This window comes from Phyllobates terribilis, unplaced genomic scaffold (assembly GCF_046119375.1).
Source record: "Phyllobates terribilis strain yellow unplaced genomic scaffold, ASM4611937v1 Scaffold_6__1_contigs__length_29720123, whole genome shotgun sequence".
Taxonomy (NCBI): Eukaryota; Metazoa; Chordata; class Amphibia; order Anura; family Dendrobatidae; genus Phyllobates; species Phyllobates terribilis.
In genome coordinates this window covers 18,468,578-18,479,803 of record NW_027362766.1, presented here as the reverse complement: position 1 = coordinate 18,479,803, position 11,226 = coordinate 18,468,578, and the positions used below count along the sequence as shown (strand labels likewise).

The window sequence follows — 11,226 nt, the reverse complement described above, 5'->3', positions numbered from 1 at the left end:
GTGCCCATTATACTGTATGGAGAGCTATGTGGGGCCATTATAGTGTATGGAGGACTAAGTGGTGCCCATTATACTGTATGGAGGACTATGTGGGGCCATTATACTGTATGGAGGGCTATGTGAGGCCATTATACTGTATGGAGCACTATGTGGGGCCATTATACTGTATGGAGGACTATGTGGGCCCATTATACTGTATGGAGGACTATGTGGGGCCATTATTCTGTATGGAGGACTATGTGGGGCCATTATTCTGTATGGAGGACTATGTGGGGCCATTATACTGTAAGGAGGACTATGTGGGGGCAATATACTGTATGGAGGACTAAGTGGGGCCCATTATACTGTATGGAGGGCTATGTGTGGGTATTATACTGTATGGAGAACTATGTGAGGCCATTATACTGTATGGAGGACTATGTGGGGCCAGTGTACTGTATGGAGGGCTATGTGGGGCCCATTATACTGTATGGAGGACTATGTTGGGCCATTATTCTGTATGGAGGACTATATGGGGCCATTATACTGTATGGAGGACTATGTGGGGGCATTATACTGTATGGTGGACTATGTGGGGCCCATTATACTGTATGGAGGGCTATGTGGGGACCATTATACTGTATGGAGGACTATGTGGGGCCATTAGAGTGTATGGAGAACTATGTGGGGCCATTATACTGTATGGAGGACTATGTGGGGCCAGTACACTGTATGGAGGACTATGTGGGGCCATTATACTGTATGGAGGACTATGTGGGGCCAGTATACTGTATGGAGGACTATGTGTGGCCATTATACTGTATGGAGGGATATGTGGAGGCCATTATACTGTATGGCAGGCTATGTGCGGCCATTATACTGTATGGAGGGCTATGAGGGGGCCATTATACTGTATGGAGGGCTATGTGGAGCTATTATACTGTATGGAGGACTATGTGGGGCCATTATACTGTATGGAGGACTATGTGGGGCCATTATACCGTATGGAGGACTATGTGGGGGCCATTATACCGTATGGAGGGCTATGTGGAACCATTATTCTGCATGGAGGGCTATGTGGGGACATTATACTGTATGGAGGGCTATGTGGGGGCCATTATACTGTATGGAGGACTATGTGGGGCCATTATACTGTATGGAGGGCTATGTGAGGCCATTATACTGTATGGAGGACTATGTGGGGCCATTATACTGTATGCAGGACTATGTGGGGCCCATTATACTGTATGGAGGACTATGTGGGGCCATTATTCTGTATGGAGGACTATGTGGGGCCATTATACTGTATGGAGTACTATGTGGGGGCATTATACTGTATGGAGGACTATGTGGGGCCCATTATACTGTATGGAGGGCTATGTGGGGGCATTATACTGTATGGAGATCTATGTGGGGCCATTATACTGTATGGAGGACTATGTGGAGCCATTATAATGTATGGAAGACTATGTGGGGCCATTATACTGTGTGGATGGCTATGTGGGGGCCATTATACTGTATGGAGGGCTATGTGGGGCCATTATACTGTATGGAGGGCTATGTGGGCCCATTATTCTGTATGGAGGGCTATGTGGGGCCATTATACTGTATGGAGGTCTATGTGGGGCCATTATACTGTATGGCGGGCTATGTCGGGCCATTATACTGTATGGAGGACTATGTGGACCCATTATACTGTATGGAGGACTATGCGGGGCCATTATACTGTATGGATGACTATGTGGGGCCCATTATACTGTATGGAGGACTATGTGGGGCCATTATACTGTATGGAGGGCTATGTGGGGGCATTACACTGTATGGAGGGCTCTGTGGGGCCATTAAACTGTATGGAGGGCTATGTGGGGTCATTATACTGTATGGAGGACTATTTGGAGCCATTATACTGTATGGAGGACTATGTGGAGCCATTATACTGAATGCAGGACTATGTGGAGCCATTATACTGTATGGAGGACTATGTGGAGCCATTATACTGTATGGAGGGCTATGTGGAGCCATTATACTGTATGGAGGACAATGTGGGGTCATTATACTGTATGGTGGACTATGTGAGGGCCATTATACTGTATGGAGGACTATGTGGGGCCATTCTCCTGTATGGAGGACTATTTGGGGCCATTCTACTGTATGGAGGACTATGTGGAGCCATTATACTGTATGGTGGGCTATGTGGAGCCATTATACTGTATGGAGGACTATGTGGAGCCATTATACTGTATGGAGGACTATGTGGAGCCATTATACTGTATGGAGGGCTGTGTGGGGCCATTATACTGTATGGTGGACTATGTGGGGCCATTATTCTGTATGGAGGACTATGTGGGGCCATTATCCTGTATGGATGACTATGTCGGGCCCATTATACTGTATGTAGGACTATGTGGGGCCATTATACTGTATGGAGGACTATTTGGTGCCCATTATACTGTATGGAGGGCTATGTGGGGCCATTATAGTGTATGGAGGACTAAGTGGTGCCCATTATACTGTATGTAGGACTATGTGGGGCCATTATACTGTATGGAGGGCTATGTGAGGCCATTATACTGTATGTAGGACTATGTGGGGCCATTATACTGTATGGAGGGCTATGTGAGGCCATTATACTGTATGGAGGACTATGTGGGGCCATTATACTGTATGGAGGACTATGTGGGCCCATTATACTGTATGGAGGACTATGTGGGGCCATTATTCTGTATGGAGGACTATGTGGGGCCATTATACTGTAAGGAGGACTATGTGGGGGAAATATACTGTATGGAGGACTAAGTGGGGCCCATTATACTGTATGGAGGGCTATGTGTGGGTATTATACTGTATGGAGAACTATGTGAGGCCATTATACTGTATGGAGGACTATGTGGGGCCAGTGTACTGTATGGAGGGCTATGTGGGGCCCATTATACTGTATGGAGGACTATGTTGGGCCATTATTCTGTATGGAGGACTATATGGGGCCATTATACTGTATGGAGGACTATGTGGGGGCATTATACTGTATGGTGGACTATGTGGGGCCCATTATACTGTCTGGAGGGCTATGTGGGGACCATTATACTGTATGGAGGACTATGTGGGGCCATTAGAGTGTATGGAGAACTATGTGGGGCCATTATACTGTATGGAGGACTATGTGGGGCCAGTACACTGTATGGAGGACTATGTGGGGCCATTATACTGTATGGAGGACTATGTGGGGCCAGTATACTGTATGGAGGACTATGTGTGGCCATTATACTGTATGGAGGGATATGTGGAGGCCATTATACTGTATGGCAGGCTATGTGCGGCCATTATACTGTATGGAGGGCTATGAGGGGGCCATTATACTGTATGGAGGGCTATGTGGAGCCATTATACTGTATGGAGGACTATGTGGGGCCATTATACTGTATGGAGGACTATGTGGGGCCATTATACCGTATGGAGGACTATGTGGGGGCCATTATACCGTATGGAGGGCTATGTGGAATCATTATTCTGCATGGAGGGCTATGTGGGGACATTATACTGTATGGAGGGCTATGTGGGGGCCATTATACTGTATGGAGGACTATGTGGGGCCATTATACTGTATGGAGGGCTATGTGAGGTCATTATACTGTATGGAGGACTATGTGGGGCCATTATACTGTATGCAGGACTATGTGGGGCCCATTATACTGTATGGAGGACTATGTGGGGCCATTATTCTGTATGGAGGACTATGTGGGGCCATTATACTGTATGGAGTACTATGTGGGGGCATTATACTGTATGGAGGACTATGTGGGGCCCATTATACTGTATGGAGGGCTATGTGGGGGCATTATACTGTATGGAGATCTATGTGGGGCCATTATACTGTATGGAGGACTATGTGGGGCCAGTATACTGTATGGAGGGCTATGTGGGGCCCATTATACTGTATGTAGGACTATGTGGGGACATTATTCTGTATGGAGGACTATGTGGGGCCATTATAGTGTATGGAGAACTATGTGGGGCCATTATACTGTATGGAGGACTATGTGGGGCCAGTATATTGTATGGAGGACTATGTGGGGCCATTATACTGTATGGAGGACTATGTGGGGCCAGTATACTGTATGGAGGTCTAGGTGTGGCTTTATACTGTATGGAGGGATATGTGGGGGCCATTATACTGTATGGAGGGCTATGTGGGGCCATTATACTGTATGGAGGGCTATGTGGGGGCCATTATACTGTATGGAGGGCTATGTGCGGCCATTATACTGTATGGAGGGCTATGTGGGGGCCATTATACTGTATGGAGGGCTATGTGGAGCCATTATACTGTATGGAGGACTATGTGGGGCCATTATACCGTATGGAGGGCTATGTGGAGCCATTATTCTGCATGGAGGGCTATGTGGGGACATTATACTGTATGGAGGGCTATGTGGGGGCCATTATACTGTATGGAGGACTATGTGGGGACATTATACTGTATGGAGGGCTATGTGGGGGCCATTATACTGTATGGAGGACTATGTGGGGCCATTATACTGTACGGAGGGCTATGTGAGGCCATTATACTGTATGTAGGACTATGTGGGGCCATTATACTGTATGGAGGACTATGTGGGGCCCATTATACTGTATGGAGGACTATGTGGGGCCATTATTCTGTATGGAGGACTATGTGGGGCGATTATACTGTATGGAGGACTATGTGGGGGCATTATACTGTATGGAGGACTATGTGGGGCCCATTATACTGTATGGAGGGCTATGTGGGGGCATTATACTGTATGGAGAACTATGTGGGGCCATTATACTGTATGGAGGACTATGTGGGGCCAGTATACTGTATGGAGGGCTATGTGGGGCCCATTATACTGTATGTAGGACTATGTGGGGCCATTATTCTGTATGGAGGACTATGTGGGGCCATTATACTGTATGGAGGACTATGTGGGGGCATTATACTGTATGGAGGACTATGTGGGGTCATTATACTGTATGGAGGGCTATGTGGGGGCATTATACTGTATGGAGGACTATGTGGGGCCATTATCCTGTATGGAGGGCTATGTGGGGCCCATTATACTGTATGGAGGACTATGTGGGGCCATTATAGTGTATGGAGAACTATGTGGGGCCATTATACTGTATGGAGGACTATGTGGGGCCAGTATACTGTATGGAGGACTATGTGGGGCCATTATACTGTATGGAGGACTATGTGGGGCCAGTATACTGTATGGAGGACTAGGTGTGGCCATTATACTGTATGGAGGGATATGTGGGGGCCATTATACTGTATGGAGGGCTATGTGGGGCCATTATACTGTATGGAGGGCTATGTGGGGGCCATTATACTGTATGGAGGGCTATGTGGAGCCATTATACTGTATGGACGACTATGTGGGGCCATTATACTGTATGGAGGGCTATGTGGGGCCATTATACTGTATGGAGGGCTATGTGGGGCCATTATACTGTATGGAGGGCTATGTGGGCCATTATACTGTATGGAGGGCTATGTGGGGCCCATTATACTGTATGGAGGGCTATGTGGGCCTATTACACTGTATGGAGGGCTATGTGGGGCCATTATACTGTATGGAGGGCTATGTGGGCCATTATACTGTATGGAGGGCTATGTGGGGCCATTATACTGTATGGAGGGCTATGTGGGCCCATTACACTGTATGGAGGGCTATGTGGGGGCATTATACTGTATGAAGGACAATGTGTAGTTTGGAAGCTTTCCCCTTTCTTCTGGACAGGGGGTGTCTTTCCTTTTGCGGTGGATCTGACCTATGGACCCTCATGATCCTGATAGCAGAGCTCTGTAGAGCACCATGTACATGGAGCTGGGGTTGATCATATGCACTGTTGCGCCATTTACATCTGGCTCTTCAAATAATTCCTTTAAGAGAGTGATGAGGGGCAGACAAAATATAGCAGAATCCACTGATCGGCGGTAATGAGTGTCATAGCATGTGGTTTGTGCGGCAGGGCCGCTTTCATGTCCCAGTCCGGGACTGGACCTGAGCCCTACTTATATTACATAGTAAATGGTCCACAGCAAATATTTCTCTATCAGTTCGGGACGGATTTCGGCTTGTGCGCATGCGTCAAACACCTGTTGGTACGCATGTACGGAATGCCAGTAACTAGCACGGCGCATGCGCCATGTCCCCTTGCCCCGGCTTTCCCTTAACTCTCCGCGCATGCGCAATGTATATGTCTGAAGTCTGGGAGACTCCCGCGTCACTGCCCCGACACTCGGAGCGCGGAGAAACAACGACTCGGATCACGGGAGTCTGCGGGGAGCAAGGTGGAGGGTGAGTGAGGGGAGAGCCGGGGACCCCTGCAAGTGGCAGCAGGTCCTGGTTGCTGGGAGTTGTAGTTCCCGGCTGGCTGCAGTCAGCTGTTCCTGTGCTTATTCCTGTGGGGGAGGAGGGGGGCTGTGTAATGGTGTCTTGTAGTGTGTGCTGTGCTATGTGCTATGTGCTGGGCTCTGCATGATTTCTGGGTCCCATTCACAGGTCCGAGCTGCTAAAACCTCTGCTGACCCCGACAGTGAGTGGTGTGAGGGTCTCCTGGGGGCTGCCCCCTTCATGATGCTGCAGGTGGGGGGTCTGCTAACTGTCAATCAGGGGCTAAGACCCGTAATTGTGGGCTCTGGTCATGTGACTGCGGACGGAGCAACCGGATCCCTGGGATCATTCAGGGGCCCAATGTCCCCGCAGGGCCGCGCTCCCCGGGATCTGGGGCCCGACGTCCCCGCAGGGCCAGGCTCCCCGGGATCTGGGGCCCGACGTCCCCGCAGGACCAGGCTCCCCGGGATCTGGGGCCCGACGTCCCCGCAGGACCAGGCTCCCCGGGATCCGGGGCCCGACGTCCCCGCAGGGCCGCGCTCCCCGGGATCCGGGGCCCGACGTCCCCGCAGGGCCGCGCTCCCCGGGATCCGGGGCCCGACGTCCCCGCAGGGCCGCGCTCCCCGGGATCCGGGGCCCGACGTCCCCGCAGGGCCGCGCTCCCCGGGATCCGGGGCCCGACGTCCCCGCAGGGCCGCGCTCCCCGGGATCCGGGGCCCGACGTCCCCGCAGGGCCGCGCTCCCCGGGATCCGGGGCCCGACGTCCCCGCAGGGCCGCGCTCCCCGGGATCCGGGGCCCGACGTCCCCGCAGGGCCGCGCTCCCCGGGATCCGGGGCCCGACGTCCCCGCAGGGCCGCGCTCCCCGGGATCCGGGGCCCGACGTCCCCGCAGGGCCGCGCTCCCCGGGATCCGGGGCCCGACGTCCCCGCAGGGCCGCGCTCCCCGGGATCCGGGGCCCGACGTCCCCGCAGGGCCGCGCTCCCCGGGATCCGGGGCCCGACGTCCCCGCAGGGCCGCGCTCCCCGGGGCCCGACGTCCCCGCAGGGCCGCGCTCCCCGGGGCCCGACGTCCCCGCAGGGCCGCTCTCCCCGGGGCCCGACGTCCCCGCAGGGCCGCTCTCCCCGGGGCCCGACGTCCCCGCAGGGCCGCTCTCCCCTGTGTCAGGGGCCCGACGTCCCCGCAGGGCCGCTCTCCCCTGTGTCAGGGGCCCGACGTCCCCGCAGGGCCGCTCTCCCCTGTGTCAGGGGCCCGACGTCCCCGCAGGGCCGCTCTCCCCTGTGTCAGGGGCCCGACGTCCCCGCAGGGCCGCTCTCCCCTGTGTCAGGGGCCCGACGTCCCCGCAGGGCCGCTCTCCCCTGTGTCAGGGGCCCGACGTCCCCGCAGGGCCGCTCTCCCCTGTGTCAGGGGCCCGACGTCCCCGCAGGGCCGCTCTCCCCTGTGTCAGGGGCCCGACGTCCCCGCAGGGCCGCTCTCCCCTGTGTCAGGGGCCCGACGTCCCCGCAGGGCCGCTCTCCCCTGTGTCAGGGGCCCGACGTCCCCGCAGGGCCGCTCTCCCCTGTGTCAGGGGCCCGACGTCCCCGCAGGGCCGCTCTCCCCTGTGTCAGGGGCCCGACGTCCCCGCAGGGCCGCTCTCCCCTGTGTCAGGGGCCCGACGTCCCCGCAGGGCCGCTCTCCCCTGTGTCAGGGGCCCGACGTCCCCGCAGGGCCGCTCTCCCCTGTGTCAGGGGCCCGACGTCCCCGCAGGGCCGCTCTCCCCTGTGTCAGGGGCCCGACGTCCCCGCAGGGCCGCTCTCCCCTGTGTCAGGGGCCCGACGTCCCCGCAGGGCCGCTCTCCCCTGTGTCAGGGGCCCGACGTCCCCGCAGGGCCGCTCTCCCCTGTGTCAGGGGCCCGACGTCCCCGCAGGGCCGCTCTCCCCTGTGTCAGGGGCCCGACGTCCCCGCAGGGCCGCTCTCCCCTGTGTCAGGGGCCCGACGTCCCCGCAGGGCCGCTCTCCCCTGTGTCAGGGGCCCGACGTCCCCGCAGGGCCGCTCTCCCCTGTGTCAGGGGCCCGACGTCCCCGCAGGGCCGCTCTCCCCTGTGTCAGGGGCCCGACGTCCCCGCAGGGCCGCTCTCCCCTGTGTCAGGGGCCCGACGTCCCCGCAGGGCCGCTCTCCCCTGTGTCAGGGGCCCGACGTCCCCGCAGGGCCGCTCTCCCCTGTGTCAGGGGCCCGACGTCCCCGCAGGGCCGCTCTCCCCTGTGTCAGGGGCCCGACGTCCCCGCAGGGCCGCTCTCCCCTGTGTCAGGGGCCCGACGTCCCCGCAGGGCCGCTCTCCCCTGTGTCAGGGGCCCGACGTCCCCGCAGGGCCGCTCTCCCCTGTGTCAGGGGCCCGACGTCCCCGCAGGGCCGCTCTCCCCTGTGTCAGGGGCCCGACGTCCCCGCAGGGCCGCTCTCCCCTGTGTCAGGGGCCCGACGTCCCCGCAGGGCCGCTCTCCCCTGTGTCAGGGGCCCGACGTCCCCGCAGGGCCGCTCTCCCCTGTGTCAGGGGCCCGACGTCCCCGCAGGGCCGCTCTCCCCTGTGTCAGGGGCCCGACGTCCCCGCAGGGCCGCTCTCCCCTGTGTCAGGGGCCCGACGTCCCCGCAGGGCCGCTCTCCCCTGTGTCAGGGGCCCGACGTCCCCGCAGGGCCGCTCTCCCCTGTGTCAGGGGCCCGACGTCCCCGCAGGGCCGCTCTCCCCTGTGTCAGGGGCCCGACGTCCCCGCAGGGCCGCTCTCCCCTGTGTCAGGGGCCCGACGTCCCCGCAGGGCCGCTCTCCCCTGTGTCAGGGGCCCGACGTCCCCGCAGGGCCGCTCTCCCCTGTGTCAGGGGCCCGACGTCCCCGCAGGGCCGCTCTCCCCTGTGTCAGGGGCCCGACGTCCCCGCAGGGCCGCTCTCCCCTGTGTCAGGGGCCCGACGTCCCCGCAGGGCCGCTCTCCCCTGTGTCAGGGGCCCGACGTCCCCGCAGGGCCGCTCTCCCCTGTGTCAGGGGCCCGACGTCCCCGCAGGGCCGCTCTCCCCTGGGGTCAGGGGCCCGACGTCCCCGCAGGGCCGCTCTCCCCTGGGGTCAGGGGCCCGACGTCCCCGCAGGGCCGCTCTCCCCTGGGGTCAGGGGCCCGACGTCCCCGCAGGGCCGCTCTCCCCTGGGGTCAGGGGCCCGACGTCCCCGCAGGGCCGCTCTCCCCTGGGGTCAGGGGCCCGACGTCCCCGCAGGGCCGCTCTCCCCTGGGGTCAGGGGCCCGACGTCCCCGCAGGGCCGCTCTCCCCTGGGGTCAGGGGCCCGACGTCCCCGCAGGGCCGCTCTCCCCTGGGGTCAGGGGCCCGACGTCCCCGCAGGGCCGCTCTCCCCTGGGGTCAGGGGCCCGACGTCCCCGCAGGGCCGCTCTCCCCTGGGGTCAGGGGCCCGACGTCCCCGCAGGGCCGCTCTCCCCTGGGGTCAGGGGCCCGACGTCCCCGCAGGGCCGCTCTCCCCTGGGGTCAGGGGCCCGACGTCCCCGCAGGGCCGCTCTCCCCTGGGGTCAGGGGCCCGACGTCCCCGCAGGGCCGCTCTCCCCTGGGGTCAGGGGCCCGACGTCCCCGCAGGGCCGCTCTCCCCTGGGGTCAGGGGCCCGACGTCCCCGCAGGGCCGCTCTCCCCTGGGGTCAGGGGCCCGACGTCCCCGCAGGGCCGCTCTCCCCTGGGGTCAGGGGCCCGACGTCCCCGCAGGGCCGCTCTCCCCTGGGGTCAGGGGCCCGACGTCCCCGCAGGGCCGCTCTCCCCTGGGGTCAGGGGCCCGACGTCCCCGCAGGGCCGCTCTCCCCTGGGGTCAGGGGCCCGACGTCCCCGCAGGGCCGCTCTCCCCTGGGGTCAGGGGCCCGACGTCCCCGCAGGGCCGCTCTCCCCTGGGGTCAGGGGCCCGACGTCCCCGCAGGGCCGCTCTCCCCTGGGGTCAGGGGCCCGACGTCCCCGCAGGGCCGCTCTCCCCTGGGGTCAGGGGCCCGACGTCCCCGCAGGGCCGCTCTCCCCTGGGGTCAGGGGCCCGACGTCCCCGCAGGGCCGCTCTCCCCTGGGGTCAGGGGCCCGACGTCCCCGCAGGGCCGCTCTCCCCTGGGGTCAGGGGCCCGACGTCCCCGCAGGGCCGCTCTCCCCTGGGGTCAGGGGCCCGACGTCCCCGCAGGGCCGCTCTCCCCTGGGGTCAGGGGCCCGACGTCCCCGCAGGGCCGCTCTCCCCTGGGGTCAGGGGCCCGACGTCCCCGCAGGGCCGCTCTCCCCTGGGGTCAGGGGCCCGACGTCCCCGCAGGGCCGCTCTCCCCTGGGGTCAGGGGCCCGACGTCCCCGCAGGGCCGCTCTCCCCTGGGGTCAGGGGCCCGACGTCCCCGCAGGGCCGCTCTCCCCTGGGGTCAGGGGCCCGACGTCCCCGCAGGGCCGCTCTCCCCTGGGGTCAGGGGCCCGACGTCCCCGCAGGGCCGCTCTCCCCTGGGGTCAGGGGCCCGACGTCCCCGCAGGGCCGCTCTCCCCTGGGGTCAGGGGCCCGACGTCCCCGCAGGGCCGCTCTCCCCTGGGGTCAGGGGCCCGACGTCCCCGCAGGGCCGCTCTCCCCTGGGGTCAGGGGCCCGACGTCCCCGCAGGGCCGCTCTCCCCTGGGGTCAGGGGCCCGACGTCCCCGCAGGGCCGCTCTCCCCTGGGGTCAGGGGCCCGACGTCCCCGCAGGGCCGCTCTCCCCTGGGGTCAGGGGCCCGACGTCCCCGCAGGGCCGCTCTCCCCTGGGGTCAGGGGCCCGACGTCCCCGCAGGGCCGCTCTCCCCTGGGGTCAGGGGCCCGACGTCCCCGCAGGGCCGCTCTCCCCTGGGGTCAGGGGCCCGACGTCCCCGCAGGGCCGCTCTCCCCTGGGGT

The 11,226-nt window shown here is 61.1% G+C and overlaps 1 protein-coding gene across 1 annotated transcript in view; it reads left to right on the top strand.

Annotated features, from left to right (window-relative positions):
* The first annotated feature begins 6,146 nt into the window (after positions 1–6,146).
* The window catches only part of PALS1 (protein associated with LIN7 1, MAGUK p55 family member), a 68,288-nt gene continuing 63,208 nt past the window's right edge, over positions 6,147–11,226 (top strand). Inside the window, exon 1 of the mRNA XM_073637406.1 lies at positions 6,147–6,302. The gene's annotated coding sequence lies outside the window, so the exon portion shown is untranslated. The remainder of the gene's footprint in view (positions 6,303–11,226) is intronic.